This window comes from Cryptomeria japonica, unplaced genomic scaffold, assembly GCF_030272615.1.
Source record: "Cryptomeria japonica unplaced genomic scaffold, Sugi_1.0 HiC_scaffold_273, whole genome shotgun sequence".
In the NCBI taxonomy this organism is placed as follows: Eukaryota; Viridiplantae; Streptophyta; class Pinopsida; order Cupressales; family Cupressaceae; genus Cryptomeria; species Cryptomeria japonica.
In genome coordinates, this window is record NW_026729095.1 from 187,501 (window position 1) to 208,029 (window position 20,529).

The 20,529-nt window shown below is 63.4% G+C and overlaps 4 non-coding genes across 4 annotated transcripts; all 4 read right to left on the reverse strand.

Moving 5' to 3' along the window:
- Positions 1-354: 354 nt before the first annotated feature.
- LOC131869920 (5S ribosomal RNA) lies at positions 355-473 on the reverse strand. Its single transcript, XR_009368288.1, has one exon. It is a non-coding gene; the product is annotated as a 5S ribosomal RNA (ribosomal RNA).
- A 5,915-nt stretch (positions 474-6,388) lies between these two features.
- LOC131869921 (5S ribosomal RNA) lies at positions 6,389-6,507 on the reverse strand. The gene has a single exon (XR_009368289.1). It is a non-coding gene; the product is annotated as a 5S ribosomal RNA (ribosomal RNA).
- Positions 6,508-12,422: 5,915 nt separating this feature from the next.
- LOC131869923 (5S ribosomal RNA) lies at positions 12,423-12,541 on the reverse strand. Its single transcript, XR_009368291.1, has one exon. It is a non-coding gene; the product is annotated as a 5S ribosomal RNA (ribosomal RNA).
- A 5,915-nt stretch (positions 12,542-18,456) lies between these two features.
- Positions 18,457-18,575, reverse strand: LOC131869944 (5S ribosomal RNA). The gene has a single exon (XR_009368312.1). It is a non-coding gene; the product is annotated as a 5S ribosomal RNA (ribosomal RNA).
- Positions 18,576-20,529: the final 1,954 nt, after the last annotated feature.

A 20,529-nucleotide genomic window follows, 5' to 3' on the forward strand; every position in this document is an offset into this window, starting at 1 on the left:
CCCGCCCAGCTTCGCTCACCTGTCCCGGGCGTCTGGTGCGGAACCTTAGAGTAAGAAACATCACCGTGCACCTTGGCCAACGTGCGCGACTCGACCGAGCGCGCACTGGCCGAGGTGCACACCGATTTCACCTGGGTGCGCGCGCAGCACCTCGGGCGCACCGGGGTGCGCGCACAACGCCCGGGTTGCACCGTGGCCTGTGTGCTCGGGGCGCCTCGGGTGCGCGCTCGGTGTCGCCCCCGCGCGCGCGGTAGTGCGGGCAGCGCACCCCGGCCCGGCCCGGCCCCGACGAGAACGCAAACGGGCAAAAGGTTTATTCAAATAGCATTGCGACGCCCGGCGAAAAACTAAAAAAGGGTGCAACACCGGGACTTCCCGGGAGGTCACCCATCCCAGTACTACTCCGGCCCAAGCGCGCTTAACTGCGGAGTTCTGATGGGATCCGGTGCACTAACGCTGGTATGATCGCACCCGTTATGAGCTTGTCGCAGTGTGTACTTAGCAAACCGCGACCCACGTGCGAATCCACCCCGGCCACCCACCCCCGTCGAGGTGCACACCCTCCCTCGCGAAGTGCGCCCCGTTCGCCAAGTGTGAGCCCTGCCCGGGTGCGCGCACCTTGCTAGGGCGTCGGGTGTGCACCCGGCCCGGCCTACGTGCGTGCACCTGGACGGGGCGTCGTGTGCGTGCAGTGTCCCGTCTGCAACGCGGTGCCCACACACCACCTCGGGCGCAACGACCTGCGCTCACATGTGGGCCGAGTGCACCTTGGTGCATGTTCGGGGCGCCTCGGGTGCACGCTCGATCTTGCCCCGGTGCACCAAGGCGCTCGGTTTGCCCCGGGTGCGCACTTGGTGCAAGGTGGGCACCCAAAATAGGGATCAAGCACCAAAACACAAGTTTCGGGATGCAAAATGGGACCCAAGGACCACAAATGCGTTCCAAGACCCATGATGGGTCCACGAGAACAAAAATGTGTTCCGAGACTTAATAAACAAATATTGGGTTTTAGGAGAAGAAACATGCTCTGATGCCCAAAACGAGAATCGACCCCGAAAAGGCCACAGGCCAAAAGTGGGATGCGAGACAAAAAAAAATGGGACCCGAGGACCAAAATTGGGTTCCCAGGTCGAAGACAGGGCAACCGGACAAGAAACGACCTCTAAGGCTCGAAATGAGTCCCGACGACTAAAACTTGACAAGAAGCACCCATCAGGCACCCAGCTCGACACCCATGGGATGCCGACCCACCCGGGCTTCCACCTAGCACACCTTGGCACCCACCCACCCTCGCACCCAACCTCGCACCCAACTTAGCACCTTTGAACCCACATTGGCACTCACCCTGACCCTGGCACCTTGGAACCCACATTGGCACTCACCTTGACCCTGGCACCCACCTTTGCACTCACCTTGGGACCCACCCTGGCTCCCACCTCGGCACCCACCCAGACACCCACCTTGGTTCCTTGGCACCCACCTTGGATCCTTGGCACCCACCCCGACACCCACCTTGGCACGCAACTTGGCTACTTGCCACCCACCTTGGCTCCTTGACGCCCACCCCGACAACCACCCCGTGACCTACCCTGGCTAGGGTTGGTGCACACCCACCCTGGTGCCCACCTTGGCACCCACCCCATGACCCACCTTGGCACGCACCTTAGTACCCACCCCGTTACCCACCCTAGGACCCACCCCGTGACCCACCTTGGCCAGGGTGGGTGCCTTGGTGCGCACAACTTGCCTGGGCTGCACACCAGGGCGGGCTCAAGATGGCACCCGCGTTCCGTTTTTTTCACTATCTTTCAAAACGGAAATTTTAAAATCTCATTTTTTTTTTTTTTTTGCCTTTTCTGGAAATTAGTGAAGGCAGCGCATCAAAGGTGCGCAATGCTGGTGCGAACCCGGGAGCGCTCCGATGTGTGCTCCAAGGTGCGGCGTGCACGAAGTCCGAGCCCGGCTTGCCCCGGGTGCGCACCTCGCGTGCACCTTCGCCGGGGTGAGCACCTTGGCTGGGTTGCGCGCCCTGGTGCGCACCAAGGAGCGCTCTGAAGTGTGCTCCAAGGTGCGGCGTGCACGAAGTCGGAGCTCGGTTTGCCCCGGGTGTGCACCTCGGGTGCGCACCTCGCGTGCACCTTCGCTGCGGTGGGCACCTTGGCTGGGTTGCGCGCCTTGGTGGGCACCATGCAGTGCACGAAGTCGGAGCCCGGTTTGCCCCGGGCGCGCACCTCCGCCAGGGTGGGCACCTTGGTGCGCACAACTTGCCTGGGCTGCGCACCAGGAAGGGCTCAAGATGGCACCCGCGTTCCGTTTTTTTCACTATCTTTCAGAACGGAAATTTTAAAATATCGTTTTTTTTTGCCTTTTCTGGAAATTAGTGAAGGCAGCGCATCAAAGGTGCGCAACGCTGGTGCGAACCTGGGAGCGCTCCGATGTGTGCTCCAAGGTGCGGCGTGCACGAAGTCGGAGCCCGGTTTGCCCCGGGTGCGCCCTGGTGGGCACCATGGTGCGCACCAAGGAGCGCTCCGAAGTGTGCTCCAAGGTGCGCCCTGCACGAAGTCGGAGCCCGGTTTGCCCCGGGCGTGCACCGCGGGTGGGCACCTTGGTGCGCATGCCTTGCCTGGGCTGCGCACCAGGGCGGGCTCAAGATGGCACCCGCGTTCCGTTTTTTTCACTATCTTTCAAAACGGAAATTTTAAAATCTCATTTTTTTTTGCCTTTTCTGGAAATTAGTGAAGGCAGCGCATCAAAGGTGCGCACCTCGCTGCCCACCACGGTGCGCAACGCCGGTGGGCACCCGGGAGTGCTTCGAAGTGTGCTCCAAGGTGCTGCGTGCACGTTGTCGGAGCCCGGTTTGCCCCGGGTGCGCACCTCGCGTGCACCTTCGTCGGGGTGGGCACCTTGGCTGGGTTTGCCCCGGCTGCGCTCCGAAGCGGGGTTATTGGAGCGCCGCCTCTTTTTTTGTCGGAGCGTTTGGTGGGGTTTCTCGCATTGGCTCTTCCCAGGCCCGGTTGCCACCCTGGCGCGCACGAAGTCGGAAGTAGGGTTAATTGCCCGGGTGCGCACCTTTGCCAGGGTGGGCACCTTACCTGGGCTGTGCACCAGGGCGGGCTCAAGATGGCACCCGCGTTCCGTTTTTTTCACTATCTTTCAAAACGGAAATTTTAAAATCTCCTCTTTTTTTTGCCTTTTCTGGAAATTAGTGAAGGCAGCGCATCAAAGGTGCGCACCTCGCTGCCCACCTTGGTGTGCTCTGAGGTGCGCACCCGGGAGCGCTACGAAGTGTGCTCCAAGGTGCGGCGTGCACGTTGTCGGAGCCCGGTTTGCCCCGGGTGCGCACCTCGCCTGCACCTTGGCCGGGGTGGGCACCCTGGCTGGGTTTGCCCAGGGTGCGCTCCGAAGCGGGGTTACTGGAGCGCCCCCTCTTTTTTTGTCAGAGCGTTTGGTGGGGTTTCTCGCATTGGCTCTTCCCAGGCCCGGTTGTTGGGTGCGCTCCCACCCTGGCGCGCGCGAAGTTGGAAGTTGGGTTAATTGCCCGGGCGCGCACCTTCGCCAGGGTGGGCACCTTGGTGCGCACACCTTGGCTGGGCTGCGCACCAGGGCGGGCTCAAGATGGCACCAGCATTCCCTTTTTCTCACTATCTTTCAAAACGGAAATTTTAAAATCTCGTTTTTTTTTGCCTTTTATGGAAATTAGTGAAGGCATCGCATCAAAGGTGCGCACCTCGCTGCCCACCTTGGTGTGCTCCGAGGTGCCCACCACGGTGCGCTCCGAGGTGCCCACCACGGTGCGCAACGCCGGTGCGAACCCGGGAGCGCCCCGATGTGTGCTCCAAGGTGCGGCGTGCACGAAGCCGGACCCCGGTTTGCCCCGGGTGCGCACCTCGCGTGCACCTTGGTGCGCACACCTTGGCTGGGTTGCGCGGCCTGGTGGGCACCATGGTGCGCACCAAGGAGCGCTCCAAAGTGTGCTCCAAGGTGCGGCGTGCACGAAGTCCTAGCCCGGTTTGCCCCGGGTGCGCACCTTCGCCGCGGTGGGCACCATGGCGTGCACGAAGTCGGAGCCCGGTTTGCCCCGGGTGCGCACCTCGCGTGCACCTTCGCCGGGGTGGGCACCTCGGCTGGGTTGCGCGCCCTGGTGCGCACCAAGGAGCGCTCCGAAGTGTGCTCCAAGGTGCGGCGTGCACGAAGTCGGAGCCCGGTTTGCCCCGGGTGCGCACCTTCGCCGCGGTGGGCACCCTGGTGCGCACCATGGCGTGCACGAAGTCGGAGCCCGGTTTGCCCCGGGTGCGCACCTCGCGTGCACCTTCGGCGGGGTTGCGCGCCCTGGTGCGCACCAAGGAGCGCTCCGAAGTGTGCTCCAAGGTGCGGCGTGCACGAAGTCGGAGCCCGGTTTGCCCCGGGTGCGCACCTCGCGTGCACCTTCGGCGGGGTTGCGCGCCCTGGTGGGCACCATGGTGCGCACCAAGGAGCGCTCCGAAGTGTGCTCCAAGGTGCGGCGTGCACAAAGTCGGAGCCCGGTTTGCCCCGGGTGCGCACCTCGCGTGCACCTTCGCCGCGGTGGGCACCATGGCGTGCACGAAGTCGGAGCCCGGTTTGCCCCGGGTGCGCACCTCGCGTGCACCTTCGCCGGGGTGGGCACCTCGGCTGGGTTGCGCGCCCTGGTGCGCACCAAGGAGCGCTCCGAAGTGTGCTCCAAGGTGCGGCGTGCACGAAGTCGGAGCCCGGTTTGCCCCGGGTGCGCACCTCGCGTGCACCTTCGCCGCGGTGGGCACCATGGCGTGCACGAAGTCGGAGCCCGGTTTGCCCCGGGTGCGCACCCCGCGTGCACCTTCGCCGGGGTGGGCACCTCGGCTGGGTTGCGCGCCCTGGTGCGCACCAAGGAGCGCTCCGAAGTGTGCTCCAAGGTGCGGCGTGCACGAAGTCGGAGCCCGGTTTGCCCCGGGTGCGCACCTCGCGTGCACCTTCGCCGCGGTGGGCACCTTGGCTGGGTTGGGCACCATTGAGCGCTCCGAAGTGTGCTCCAAGGTGCGCACCATGGCCCTCCAAGGTGCGCAGCATGGCGTGCACGAAGTCGGAGCCCGGTTTGCCCCGGGTGCGCACCTCGCGTGCACCTTCGCCAGGGTGGGCACCTCGGTGCGCACACCTTCTCAATGTTTTCTTGCCTTTTCTGGAAATTGGTGAAGGCAGCGCATCAAAGGTGCGCACCTCGGTGTGCTCCGAGGTGCGAACCCGAGAGCGCTCCGAGGTGCCCACGAAGTCGAAAGTCGGGTTAATTGCATTGTTTTCCCCGGGTGCGCTCCGAGGTGCGCAACATCGGTGCGCACCAAGGAGGGCTCCGAAGTGTGCTCCAAGGTGCGCACGATTCGGAGCTCGGTTTGCCCGGGGTGCGCACACCTTGGCTGGGTTGCGCACCCTTTGTGCGCTCCAAGGTGCGCACGAAGTCGGAGCTCGGTTTGCCCCGGGTGCGCACCTTCGCCAGGGTGCGCACCTTGATGCGCACGCCTTGGCTGGGCTGCGCACCTTGGTGGGCGCCATGGTGCGCACCTTTCGTGCGCTCCAAGGTGCGCACGAAGTCGGAGCTCGGTTTGCCCCGGGTGCGCACCTTGGTGGGCGCCATGGTGCACTCCGAGGTGCCCAAGATTGGTGCGCACCAAGGAGCGCTCCGAAGTGCGCTCCAAGGTGCGCAGGTGCGCGCGAAGTCGAAAGTTGGGTTAATTGTCCGGTTTGCCTCGGGTGCGCACCTTGCGTGCACCTTCGCCAGGGTGGGCGCCTTGGTGCGCACACCTTGGCTGGGCTGCGCACCCGGGCGCGCACACCTTGGCACCCGCGTTTCCTTCATTTTAAATTTTTTTTTTTTACAATCTCTCAAGTGGGAAATTCTATAATCTCAACTTTTTTTGCCTTTTCAGGAAACTTTTGAATGGAGCGCATCATTGGTGCGCTCCGAAGTGTGCTCCAAGGTGCGCACCTCTGGTGTGCTCCAAAGCTCTCTCCAGCTGCGTGCACCTGCCCCGGCCGCGCACCCGGCCCCGCCCAGCTTCGCTCACCTGTCCCGGGCGTCTGGTGCGGAACCTTAGAGTAAGAAACATCACCGTGCACCTTGGCCAACGTGCGCGACTCGACCGAGCGCGCACTGGCCGAGGTGCACACCGATTTCACCTGGGTGCGCGCGCAGCACCTCGGGCGCACCGGGGTGCGCGCACAACGCCCGGGTTGCACCGTGGCCTGTGTGCTCGGGGCGCCTCGGGTGCGCGCTCGGTGTCGCCCCCGCGCGCGCGGTAGTGCGGGCAGCGCACCCCGGCCCGGCCCGGCCCCGACGAGAACGCAAACGGGCAAAAGGTTTATTCAAATAGCATTGCGACGCCCGGCGAAAAACTAAGAAAGGGTGCAACACCGGGACTTCCCGGGAGGTCACCCATCCCAGTACTACTCCGGCCCAAGCGCGCTTAACTGCGGAGTTCTGATGGGATCCGGTGCACTAACGCTGGTATGATCGCACCCGTTATGAGCTTGTCGCAGTGTGTACTTAGCAAACCGCGACCCACGTGCGAATCCACCCCGGCCACCCACCCCCGTCGAGGTGCACACCCTCCCTCGCGAAGTGCGCCCCGTTCGCCAAGTGTGAGCCCTGCCCGGGTGCGCGCACCTTGCTAGGGCATCGGGTGTGCACCCGGCCCGGCCTACGTGCGTGCACCTGGACGGGGCGTCGTGTGCGTGCAGTGTCCCGTCTGCAACGCGGTGCCCACACACCACCTCGGGCGCAACGACCTGCGCTCACATGTGGGCCGAGTGCACCTTGGTGCATGTTCGGGGCGCCTCGGGTGCACGCTCGATCTTGCCCCGGTGCACCAAGGCGCTCGGTTTGCCCCGGGTGCGCACTTGGTGCAAGGTGGGCACCCAAAATAGGGATCAAGCACCAAAACACAAGTTTCGGGATGCAAAATGGGACCCAAGGACCACAAATGCGTTCCAAGACCCATGATGGGTCCACGAGAACAAAAATGTGTTCCGAGACTTAATAAACAAATATTGGGTTTTAGGAGAAGAAACATGCTCTGATGCCCAAAACGAGAATCGACCCCGAAAAGGCCACAGGCCAAAAGTGGGATGCGAGACAAAAAAAAATGGGACCCGAGGACCAAAATTGGGTTCCCAGGTCGAAGACAGGGCAACCGGACAAGAAACGACCTCTAAGGCTCGAAATGAGTCCCGACGACTAAAACTTGACAAGAAGCACCCATCAGGCACCCAACTCGACACCCATGGGATGCCGACCCACCCGGGCTTCCACCTAGCACACCTTGGCACCCACCCACCCTCGCACCCAACCTCGCACCCAACTTAGCACCTTTGAACCCACATTGGCACTCACCCTGACCCTGGCACCTTGGAACCCACATTGGCACTCACCTTGACCCTGGCACCCACCTTTGCACTCACCTTGGGACCCACCCTGGCTCCCACCTCGGCACCCACCCAGACACCCACCTTGGTTCCTTGGCACCCACCTTGGATCCTTGGCACCCACCCCGACACCCACCTTGGCACGCAACTTGGCTACTTGCCACCCACCTTGGCTCCTTGACGCCCACCCCGACAACCACCCCGTGACCTACCCTGGCTAGGGTTGGTGCACACCCACCCTGGTGCCCACCTTGGCACCCACCCCATGACCCACCTTGGCACGCACCTTAGTACCCACCCCGTTACCCACCCTAGGACCCACCCCGTGACCCACCTTGGCCAGGGTGGGTGCCTTGGTGCGCACAACTTGCCTGGGCTGCACACCAGGGCGGGCTCAAGATGGCACCCGCGTTCCGTTTTTTTCACTATCTTTCAAAACGGAAATTTTAAAATCTCGTTTTTTTTTTTTTTTTGCCTTTTCTGGAAATTAGTGAAGGCAGCGCATCAAAGGTGCGCAATGCTGGTGCGAACCCGGGAGCGCTCCGATGTGTGCTCCAAGGTGCGGCGTGCACGAAGTCCGAGCCCGGCTTGCCCCGGGTGCGCACCTCGCGTGCACCTTCGCCGGGGTGAGCACCTTGGCTGGGTTGCGCGCCCTGGTGCGCACCAAGGAGCGCTCTGAAGTGTGCTCCAAGGTGCGGCGTGCACGAAGTCGGAGCTCGGTTTGCCCCGGGTGTGCACCTCGGGTGCGCACCTCGCGTGCACCTTCGCTGCGGTGGGCACCTTGGCTGGGTTGCGCGCCTTGGTGGGCACCATGCAGTGCACGAAGTCGGAGCCCGGTTTGCCCCGGGCGCGCACCTCCGCCAGGGTGGGCACCTTGGTGCGCACAACTTGCCTGGGCTGCGCACCAGGAAGGGCTCAAGATGGCACCCGCGTTCCGTTTTTTTCACTATCTTTCAGAACGGAAATTTTAAAATATCGTTTTTTTTTGCCTTTTCTGGAAATTAGTGAAGGCAGCGCATCAAAGGTGCGCAACGCTGGTGCGAACCTGGGAGCGCTCCGATGTGTGCTCCAAGGTGCGGCGTGCACGAAGTCGGAGCCCGGTTTGCCCCGGGTGCGCCCTGGTGGGCACCATGGTGCGCACCAAGGAGCGCTCCGAAGTGTGCTCCAAGGTGCGGCCTGCACGAAGTCGGAGCCCGGTTTGCCCCGGGCGTGCACCGCGGGTGGGCACCTTGGTGCGCATGCCTTGCCTGGGCTGCGCACCAGGGCGGGCTCAAGATGGCACCCGCGTTCCGTTTTTTTCACTATCTTTCAAAACGGAAATTTTAAAATCTCATTTTTTTTTGCCTTTTCTGGAAATTAGTGAAGGCAGCGCATCAAAGGTGCGCACCTCGCTGCCCACCACGGTGCGCAACGCCGGTGGGCACCCGGGAGTGCTTCGAAGTGTGCTCCAAGGTGCTGCGTGCACGTTGTCGGAGCCCGGTTTGCCCCGGGTGCGCACCTCGCGTGCACCTTCGTCGGGGTGGGCACCTTGGCTGGGTTTGCCCCGGCTGCGCTCCGAAGCGGGGTTATTGGAGCGCCGCCTCTTTTTTTGTCGGAGCGTTTGGTGGGGTTTCTCGCATTGGCTCTTCCCAGGCCCGGTTGCCACCCTGGCGCGCACGAAGTCGGAAGTAGGGTTAATTGCCCGGGTGCGCACCTTTGCCAGGGTGGGCACCTTACCTGGGCTGTGCACCAGGGCGGGCTCAAGATGGCACCCGCGTTCCGTTTTTTTCACTATCTTTCAAAACGGAAATTTTAAAATCTCCTCTTTTTTTTGCCTTTTCTGGAAATTAGTGAAGGCAGCGCATCAAAGGTGCGCACCTCGCTGCCCACCTTGGTGTGCTCTGAGGTGCGCACCCGGGAGCGCTACGAAGTGTGCTCCAAGGTGCGGCGTGCACGTTGTCGGAGCCCGGTTTGCCCCGGGTGCGCACCTCGCCTGCACCTTGGCCGGGGTGGGCACCCTGGCTGGGTTTGCCCAGGGTGCGCTCCGAAGCGGGGTTACTGGAGCGCCCCCTCTTTTTTTGTCAGAGCGTTTGGTGGGGTTTCTCGCATTGGCTCTTCCCAGGCCCGGTTGTTGGGTGCGCTCCCACCCTGGCGCGCGCGAAGTTGGAAGTTGGGTTAATTGCCCGGGCGCGCACCTTCGCCAGGGTGGGCACCTTGGTGCGCACACCTTGGCTGGGCTGCGCACCAGGGCGGGCTCAAGATGGCACCAGCATTCCCTTTTTCTCACTATCTTTCAAAACGGAAATTTTAAAATCTCGTTTTTTTTTGCCTTTTATGGAAATTAGTGAAGGCATCGCATCAAAGGTGCGCACCTCGCTGCCCACCTTGGTGTGCTCCGAGGTGCCCACCACGGTGCGCTCCGAGGTGCCCACCACGGTGCGCAACGCCGGTGCGAACCCGGGAGCGCCCCGATGTGTGCTCCAAGGTGCGGCGTGCACGAAGCCGGACCCCGGTTTGCCCCGGGTGCGCACCTCGCGTGCACCTTGGTGCGCACACCTTGGCTGGGTTGCGCGGCCTGGTGGGCACCATGGTGCGCACCAAGGAGCGCTCCAAAGTGTGCTCCAAGGTGCGGCGTGCACGAAGTCCTAGCCCGGTTTGCCCCGGGTGCGCACCTTCGCCGCGGTGGGCACCATGGCGTGCACGAAGTCGGAGCCCGGTTTGCCCCGGGTGCGCACCTCGCGTGCACCTTCGCCGGGGTGGGCACCTCGGCTGGGTTGCGCGCCCTGGTGCGCACCAAGGAGCGCTCCGAAGTGTGCTCCAAGGTGCGGCGTGCACGAAGTCGGAGCCCGGTTTGCCCCGGGTGCGCACCTTCGCCGCGGTGGGCACCCTGGTGCGCACCATGGCGTGCACGAAGTCGGAGCCCGGTTTGCCCCGGGTGCGCACCTCGCGTGCACCTTCGGCGGGGTTGCGCGCCCTGGTGCGCACCAAGGAGCGCTCCGAAGTGTGCTCCAAGGTGCGGCGTGCACGAAGTCGGAGCCCGGTTTGCCCCGGGTGCGCACCTCGCGTGCACCTTCGGCGGGGTTGCGCGCCCTGGTGGGCACCATGGTGCGCACCAAGGAGCGCTCCGAAGTGTGCTCCAAGGTGCGGCGTGCACGAAGTCGGAGCCCGGTTTGCCCCGGGTGCGCACCTCGCGTGCACCTTCGCCGCGGTGGGCACCATGGCGTGCACGAAGTCGGAGCCCGGTTTGCCCCGGGTGCGCACCTCGCGTGCACCTTCGCCGGGGTGGGCACCTCGGCTGGGTTGCGCGCCCTGGTGCGCACCAAGGAGCGCTCCGAAGTGTGCTCCAAGGTGCGGCGTGCACGAAGTCGGAGCCCGGTTTGCCCCGGGTGCGCACCTCGCGTGCACCTTCGCCGCGGTGGGCACCATGGCGTGCACGAAGTCGGAGCCCGGTTTGCCCCGGGTGCGCACCCCGCGTGCACCTTCGCCGGGGTGGGCACCTCGGCTGGGTTGCGCGCCCTGGTGCGCACCAAGGAGCGCTCCGAAGTGTGCTCCAAGGTGCGGCGTGCACGAAGTCGGAGCCCGGTTTGCCCCGGGTGCGCACCTCGCGTGCACCTTCGCCGCGGTGGGCACCTTGGCTGGGTTGGGCACCATTGAGCGCTCCGAAGTGTGCTCCAAGGTGCGCACCATGGCCCTCCAAGGTGCGCAGCATGGCGTGCACGAAGTCGGAGCCCGGTTTGCCCCGGGTGCGCACCTCGCGTGCACCTTCGCCAGGGTGGGCACCTCGGTGCGCACACCTTCTCAATGTTTTCTTGCCTTTTCTGGAAATTGGTGAAGGCAGCGCATCAAAGGTGCGCACCTCGGTGTGCTCCGAGGTGCGAACCCGAGAGCGCTCCGAGGTGCCCACGAAGTCGAAAGTCGGGTTAATTGCATTGTTTTCCCCGGGTGCGCTCCGAGGTGCGCAACATCGGTGCGCACCAAGGAGGGCTCCGAAGTGTGCTCCAAGGTGCGCACGATTCGGAGCTCGGTTTGCCCGGGGTGCGCACACCTTGGCTGGGTTGCGCACCCTTTGTGCGCTCCAAGGTGCGCACGAAGTCGGAGCTCGGTTTGCCCCGGGTGCGCACCTTCGCCAGGGTGCGCACCTTGATGCGCACGCCTTGGCTGGGCTGCGCACCTTGGTGGGCGCCATGGTGCGCACCTTTCGTGCGCTCCAAGGTGCGCACGAAGTCGGAGCTCGGTTTGCCCCGGGTGCGCACCTTGGTGGGCGCCATGGTGCACTCCGAGGTGCCCAAGATTGGTGCGCACCAAGGAGCGCTCCGAAGTGCGCTCCAAGGTGCGCAGGTGCGCGCGAAGTCGAAAGTTGGGTTAATTGTCCGGTTTGCCTCGGGTGCGCACCTTGCGTGCACCTTCGCCAGGGTGGGCGCCTTGGTGCGCACACCTTGGCTGGGCTGCGCACCCGGGCGCGCACACCTTGGCACCCGCGTTTCCTTCATTTTAAATTTTTTTTTTTTACAATCTCTCAAGTGGGAAATTCTATAATCTCAACTTTTTTTGCCTTTTCAGGAAACTTTTGAATGGAGCGCATCATTGGTGCGCTCCGAAGTGTGCTCCAAGGTGCGCACCTCTGGTGTGCTCCAAAGCTCTCTCCAGCTGCGTGCACCTGCCCCGGCCGCGCACCCGGCCCCGCCCAGCTTCGCTCACCTGTCCCGGGCGTCTGGTGCGGAACATTAGATTAAGAAACATCACCGTGCACCTTGGCCAACGTGCGCGACTCGACCGAGCGCGCACTGGCCGAGGTGCACACCGATTTCACCTGGGTGCGCGCGCAGCACCTCGGGCGCACCGGGGTGCGCGCACAACGCCCGGGTTGCACCGTGGCCTGTGTGCTCGGGGCGCCTCGGGTGCGCGCTCGGTGTCGCCCCCGCGCGCGCGGTAGTGCGGGCAGCGCACCCCGGCCCGGCCCGGCCCCGACGAGAACGCAAACGGGCAAAAGGTTTATTCAAATAGCATTGCGACGCCCGGCGAAAAACTAAGAAAGGGTGCAACACCGGGACTTCCCGGGAGGTCACCCATCCCAGTACTACTCCGGCCCAAGCGCGCTTAACTGCGGAGTTCTGATGGGATCCGGTGCACTAACGCTGGTATGATCGCACCCGTTATGAGCTTGTCGCAGTGTGTACTTAGCAAACCGCGACCCACGTGCGAATCCACCCCGGCCACCCACCCCCGTCGAGGTGCACACCCTCCCTCGCGAAGTGCGCCCCGTTCGCCAAGTGTGAGCCCTGCCCGGGTGCGCGCACCTTGCTAGGGCGTCGGGTGTGCACCCGGCCCGGCCTACGTGCGTGCACCTGGACGGGGCGTCGTGTGCGTGCAGTGTCCCGTCTGCAACGCGGTGCCCACACACCACCTCGGGCGCAACGACCTGCGCTCACATGTGGGCCGAGTGCACCTTGGTGCATGTTCGGGGCGCCTCGGGTGCACGCTCGATCTTGCCCCGGTGCACCAAGGCGCTCGGTTTGCCCCGGGTGCGCACTTGGTGCAAGGTGGGCACCCAAAATAGGGATCAAGCACCAAAACACAAGTTTCGGGATGCAAAATGGGACCCAAGGACCACAAATGCGTTCCAAGACCCATGATGGGTCCACGAGAACAAAAATGTGTTCCGAGACTTAATAAACAAATATTGGGTTTTAGGAGAAGAAACATGCTCTGATGCCCAAAACGAGAATCGACCCCGAAAAGGCCACAGGCCAAAAGTGGGATGCGAGACAAAAAAAAATGGGACCCGAGGACCAAAATTGGGTTCCCAGGTCGAAGACAGGGCAACCGGACAAGAAACGACCTCTAAGGCTCGAAATGAGTCCCGACGACTAAAACTTGACAAGAAGCACCCATCAGGCACCCAACTCGACACCCATGGGATGCCGACCCACCCGGGCTTCCACCTAGCACACCTTGGCACCCACCCACCCTCGCACCCAACCTCGCACCCAACTTAGCACCTTTGAACCCACATTGGCACTCACCCTGACCCTGGCACCTTGGAACCCACATTGGCACTCACCTTGACCCTGGCACCCACCTTTGCACTCACCTTGGGACCCACCCTGGCTCCCACCTCGGCACCCACCCAGACACCCACCTTGGTTCCTTGGCACCCACCTTGGATCCTTGGCACCCACCCCGACACCCACCTTGGCACGCAACTTGGCTACTTGCCACCCACCTTGGCTCCTTGACGCCCACCCCGACAACCACCCCGTGACCTACCCTGGCTAGGGTTGGTGCACACCCACCCTGGTGCCCACCTTGGCACCCACCCCATGACCCACCTTGGCACGCACCTTAGTACCCACCCCGTTACCCACCCTAGGACCCACCCCGTGACCCACCTTGGCCAGGGTGGGTGCCTTGGTGCGCACAACTTGCCTGGGCTGCACACCAGGGCGGGCTCAAGATGGCACCCGCGTTCCGTTTTTTTCACTATCTTTCAAAACGGAAATTTTAAAATCTCGTTTTTTTTTTTTTTTTGCCTTTTCTGGAAATTAGTGAAGGCAGCGCATCAAAGGTGCGCAATGCTGGTGCGAACCCGGGAGCGCTCCGATGTGTGCTCCAAGGTGCGGCGTGCACGAAGTCCGAGCCCGGCTTGCCCCGGGTGCGCACCTCGCGTGCACCTTCGCCGGGGTGAGCACCTTGGCTGGGTTGCGCGCCCTGGTGCGCACCAAGGAGCGCTCTGAAGTGTGCTCCAAGGTGCGGCGTGCACGAAGTCGGAGCTCGGTTTGCCCCGGGTGTGCACCTCGGGTGCGCACCTCGCGTGCACCTTCGCTGCGGTGGGCACCTTGGCTGGGTTGCGCGCCTTGGTGGGCACCATGCAGTGCACGAAGTCGGAGCCCGGTTTGCCCCGGGCGCGCACCTCCGCCAGGGTGGGCACCTTGGTGCGCACAACTTGCCTGGGCTGCGCACCAGGAAGGGCTCAAGATGGCACCCGCGTTCCGTTTTTTTCACTATCTTTCAGAACGGAAATTTTAAAATATCGTTTTTTTTTGCCTTTTCTGGAAATTAGTGAAGGCAGCGCATCAAAGGTGCGCAACGCTGGTGCGAACCTGGGAGCGCTCCGATGTGTGCTCCAAGGTGCGGCGTGCACGAAGTCGGAGCCCGGTTTGCCCCGGGTGCGCCCTGGTGGGCACCATGGTGCGCACCAAGGAGCGCTCCGAAGTGTGCTCCAAGGTGCGGCCTGCACGAAGTCGGAGCCCGGTTTGCCCCGGGTGTGCACCGCGGGTGGGCACCTTGGTGCGCATGCCTTGCCTGGGCTGCGCACCAGGGCGGGCTCAAGATGGCACCCGCGTTCCGTTTTTTTCACTATCTTTCAAAACGGAAATTTTAAAATCTCATTTTTTTTTGCCTTTTCTGGAAATTAGTGAAGGCAGCGCATCAAAGGTGCGCACCTCGCTGCCCACCACGGTGCGCAACGCCGGTGGGCACCCGGGAGTGCTTCGAAGTGTGCTCCAAGGTGCTGCGTGCACGTTGTCGGAGCCCGGTTTGCCCCGGGTGCGCACCTCGCGTGCACCTTCGTCGGGGTGGGCACCTTGGCTGGGTTTGCCCCGGCTGCGCTCCGAAGCGGGGTTATTGGAGCGCCGCCTCTTTTTTTGTCGGAGCGTTTGGTGGGGTTTCTCGCATTGGCTCTTCCCAGGCCCGGTTGCCACCCTGGCGCGCACGAAGTCGGAAGTAGGGTTAATTGCCCGGGTGCGCACCTTTGCCAGGGTGGGCACCTTACCTGGGCTGTGCACCCGGGCGGGCTCAAGATGGCACCCGCGTTCCGTTTTTTTCACTATCTTTCAAAACGGAAATTTTAAAATCTCCTCTTTTTTTTGCCTTTTCTGGAAATTAGTGAAGGCAGCGCATCAAAGGTGCGCACCTCGCTGCCCACCTTGGTGTGCTCTGAGGTGCGCACCCGGGAGCGCTACGAAGTGTGCTCCAAGGTGCGGCGTGCACGTTGTCGGAGCCCGGTTTGCCCCGGGTGCGCACCTCGCCTGCACCTTGGCCGGGGTGGGCACCCTGGCTGGGTTTGCCCAGGGTGCGCTCCGAAGCGGGGTTACTGGAGCGCCCCCTCTTTTTTTGTCAGAGCGTTTGGTGGGGTTTCTCGCATTGGCTCTTCCCAGGCCCGGTTGTTGGGTGCGCTCCCACCCTGGCGCGCGCGAAGTTGGAAGTTGGGTTAATTGCCCGGGCGCGCACCTTCGCCAGGGTGGGCACCTTGGTGCGCACACCTTGGCTGGGCTGCGCACCAGGGCGGGCTCAAGATGGCACCAGCATTCCCTTTTTCTCACTATCTTTCAAAACGGAAATTTTAAAATCTCGTTTTCTTTTGCCTTTTATGGAAATTAGTGAAGGCATCGCATCAAAGGTGCGCACCTCGCTGCCCACCTTGGTGTGCTCCGAGGTGCCCACCACGGTGCGCTCCGAGGTGCCCACCACGGTGCGCAACGCCGGTGCGAACCCGGGAGCGCCCCGATGTGTGCTCCAAGGTGCGGCGTGCACGAAGCCGGACCCCGGTTTGCCCCGGGTGCGCACCTCGCGTGCACCTTGGTGCGCACACCTTGGCTGGGTTGCGCGGCCTGGTGGGCACCATGGTGCGCACCAAGGAGCGCTCCGAAGTGTGCTCCAAGGTGCGGCGTGCACGAAGTCCTAGCCCGGTTTGCCCCGGGTGCGCACCTTCGCCGCGGTGGGCACCATGGCGTGCACGAAGTCGGAGCCCGGTTTGCCCCGGGTGCGCACCTCGCGTGCACCTTCGCCGGGGTGGGCACCTCGGCTGGGTTGCGCGCCCTGGTGCGCACCAAGGAGCGCTCCGAAGTGTGCTCCAAGGTGCGGCGTGCACGAAGTCGGAGCCCGGTTTGCCCCGGGTGCGCACCTTCGCCGCGGTGGGCACCCTGGTGCGCACCATGGCGTGCACGAAGTCGGAGCCCGGTTTGCCCCGGGTGCGCACCTCGCGTGCACCTTCGGCGGGGTTGCGCGCCCTGGTGCGCACCAAGGAGCGCTCCGAAGTGTGCTCCAAGGTGCGGCGTGCACGAAGTCGGAGCCCGGTTTGCCCCGGGTGTGCACCTCGCGTGCACCTTCGGCGGGGTTGCGCGCCCTGGTGGGCACCATGGTGCGCACCAAGGAGCGCTCCGAAGTGTGCTCCAAGGTGCGGCGTGCACGAAGTCGGAGCCCGGTTTGCCCCGGGTGCGCACCTCGCGTGCACCTTCGCCGCGGTGGGCACCATGGCGTGCACGAAGTCGGAGCCCGGTTTGCCCCGGGTGCGCACCTCGCGTGCACCTTCGCCGGGGTGGGCACCTCGGCTGGGTTGCGCGCCCTGGTGCGCACCAAGGAGCGCTCCGAAGTGTGCTCCAAGGTGCGGCGTGCACGAAGTCGGAGCCCGGTTTGCCCCGGGTGCGCACCTCGCGTGCACCTTCGCCGCGGTGGGCACCATGGCGTGCACGAAGTCGGAGCCCGGTTTGCCTCGGGTGCGCACCCCGCGTGCACCTTCGCCGGGGTGGGCACCTCGGCTGGGTTGCGCGCCCTGGTGCGCACCAAGGAGCGCTCCGAAGTGTGCTCCAAGGTGCGGCGTGCACGAAGTCGGAGCCCGGTTTGCCCCGGGTGCGCACCTCGCGTGCACCTTCGCCGCGGTGGGCACCTTGGCTGGGTTGGGCACCATTGAGCGCTCCGAAGTGTGCTCCAAGGTGCGCACCATGGCCCTCCAAGGTGCGCAGCATGGCGTGCACGAAGTCGGAGCCCGGTTTGCCCCGGGTGCGCACCTCGCGTGCACCTTCGCCAGGGTGGGCACCTCGGTGCGCACACCTTCTCAATGTTTTCTTGCCTTTTCTGGAAATTGGTGAAGGCAGCGCATCAAAGGTGCGCACCTCGGTGTGCTCCGAGGTGCGAACCCGAGAGCGCTCCGAGGTGCCCACGAAGTCGAAAGTCGGGTTAATTGCATTGTTTTCCCCGGGTGCGCTCCGAGGTGCGCAACATCGGTGCGCACCAAGGAGGGCTCCGAAGTGTGCTCCAAGGTGCGCACGATTCGGAGCTCGGTTTGCCCGGGGTGCGCACACCTTGGCTGGGTTGCGCACCCTTTGTGCGCTCCAAGGTGCGCACGAAGTCGGAGCTCGGTTTGCCCCGGGTGCGCACCTTCGCCAGGGTGCGCACCTTGATGCGCACGCCTTGGCTGGGCTGCGCACCTTGGTGGGCGCCATGGTGCGCACCTTTCGTGCGCTCCAAGGTGCGCACGAAGTCGGAGCTCGGTTTGCCCCGGGTGCGCACCTTGGTGGGCGCCATGGTGCACTCCGAGGTGCCCAAGATTGGTGCGCAACAAGGAGCGCTCCGAAGTGCGCTCCAAGGTGCGCAGGTGCGCGCGAAGTCGAAAGTTGGGTTAATTGTCCGGTTTGCCTCGGGTGCGCACCTTGCGTGCACCTTCGCCAGGGTGGGCGCCTTGGTGCGCACACCTTGGCTGGGCTGCGCACCCGGGCGCGCACACCTTGGCACCCGCGTTTCCTTCATTTTAAATTTTTTTTTTTTACAATCTCTCAAGTGGGAAATTCTATAATCTCAACTTTTTTTGCCTTTTCAGGAAACTTTTGAATGGAGCGCATCATTGGTGCGCTCCGAAGTGTGCTCCAAGGTGCGCACCTCTGGTGTGCTCCAAAGCTCTCTCCAGCTGCGTGCACCTGCCCCGGCCGCGCACCCGGCCCCGCCCAGCTTCGCTCACCTGTCCCGGGCGTCTGGTGCGGAACCTTAGAGTAAGAAACATCACCGTGCACCTTGGCCAACGTGCGCGACTCGACCGAGCGCGCACTGGCCGAGGTGCACACCGATTTCACCTGGGTGCGCGCGCAGCACCTCGGGCGCACCGGGGTGCGCGCACAACGCCCGGGTTGCACCGTGGCCTGTGTGCTCGGGGCGCCTCGGGTGCGCGCTCGGTGTCGCCCCCGCGCGCGCGGTAGTGCGGGCAGCGCACCCCGGCCCGGCCCGGCCCCGACGAGAACGCAAACGGGCAAAAGGTTTATTCAAATAGCATTGCGACGCCCGGCGAAAAACTAAGAAAGGGTGCAACACCGGGACTTCCCGGGAGGTCACCCATCCTAGTACTACTCCGGCCCAAGCGCGCTTAACTGCGGAGTTCTGATGGGATCCGGTGCACTAACGCTGGTATGATCGCACCCGTTATGAGCTTGTCGCAGTGTGTACTTAGCAAACCGCGACCCACGTGCGAATCCACCCCGGCCACCCACCCCCGTCGAGGTGCACACCCTCCCTCGCGAAGTGCGCCCCGTTCGCCAAGTGTGAGCCCTGCCCGGGTGCGCGCACCTTGCTAGGGCGTCGGGTGTGCACCCGGCCCGGCCTACGTGCGTGCACCTGGACGGGGCGTCGTGTGCGTGCAGTGTCCCGTCTGCAACGCGGTGCCCACACACCACCTCGGGCGCAACGACCTGCGCTCACATGTGGGCCGAGTGCACCTTGGTGCATGTTCGGGGCGCCTCGGGTGCACGCTCGATCTTGCCCCGGTGCACCAAGGCGCTCGGTTTGCCCCGGGTGCGCACTTGGTGCAAGGTGGGCACCCAAAATAGGGATCAAGCACCAAAACACAAGTTTCGGGATGCAAAATGGGACCCAAGGACCACAAATGCGTTCCAAGACCCATGATGGGTCCACGAGAACAAAAATGTGTTCCGAGACTTAATAAACAAATATTGGGTTTTAGGAGAAGAAACATGCTCTGATGCCCAAAACGAGAATCGACCCCGAAAAGGCCACAGGCCAAAAGTGGGATGCGAGACAAAAAAAAATGGGACCCGAGGACCAAAATTGGGTTCCCAGGTCGAAGACAGGGCAACCGGACAAGAAACGACCTCTAAGGCTCGAAATGAGTCCCGACGACTAAAACTTGACAAGAAGCACCCATCAGGCACCCAACTCGACACCCATGGGATGCCGACCCACCCGGGCTTCCACCTAGCACACCTTGGCACCCACCCACCCTCGCACCCAACCTCGCACCCAACTTAGCACCTTTGAACCCACATTGGCACTCACCCTGACCCTGGCACCTTGGAACCCACATTGGCACTCACCTTGACCCTGGCACCCACCTTTGCACTCACCTTGGGACCCACCCTGGCTCCCACCTCGGCACCCACCCAGACACCCACCTTGGTTCCTTGGCACCCACCTTGGATCCTTGGCACCCACCCCGACACCCACCTTGGCACGCAACTTGGCTACTTGCCACCCACCTTGGCTCCTTGACGCCCACCCCGACAACCACCCCGTGACCTACCCTGGCTAGGGTTGGTGCACACCCACCCTGGTGCCCACCTTGGCACCCACCCCATGACCCACCTTGGCACGCACCTTAGTACCCACCCTGTTACCCACCCTAGGACCCACCCCGTGACCCACCTTGGCCAGGGTGGGTGCACCCACCCTGGTGCCCACCTTGGCACCCACCCATCCTAGCACCCAGCCTGTGACCGGGCTTGGAACCCAACCTTGCACCCGTCTTGGCCAGTGTGGGTGCGCACCCATCCTGGCACCCACGTTGTGACACACCCTTTAACCCACGCACCCTAGCAGCCACGTTGGCACCCACCTTGGAACACAACCTAGCAACTTGGCACCCACCCCGTGACCCACCTTGGCATCCACCATAGCAGTCGCCCACTTGGCACCCACCTTGGAACCCAAGTTGGCACCCACCTCGGCACCCACCTTGACACTTGTGGACCCACCTTGCCACTCACCCTAGCATCGACCCATCCTAGCACCCACCCTGGCACCTTTGCACCCTAGCACTCACCCATCCTAGCACCTAACCTGTGACCCACCTTGACACTCACCCTCGCACCCACCTTGGAACCCAACCTAGCACCCACCCACCCTGACACCAACCCTAGCACCTACCCACCCTTGCACCCACCCTGTGACCCATCTTGGCACCCACCCATCCTACCACTCAACCTATCACCCACCTTCTCACCCACCTTGGCATCCACCTTAGCACCCACCCACACTGGCACCTTGGCACCCACCTCGGGCAAGGTGGGTGCACACCCACCCTGACACCCAATTTAGAACCAACCGAGCATGTTACCCACCTTGGCACCCACATTGCAGCCC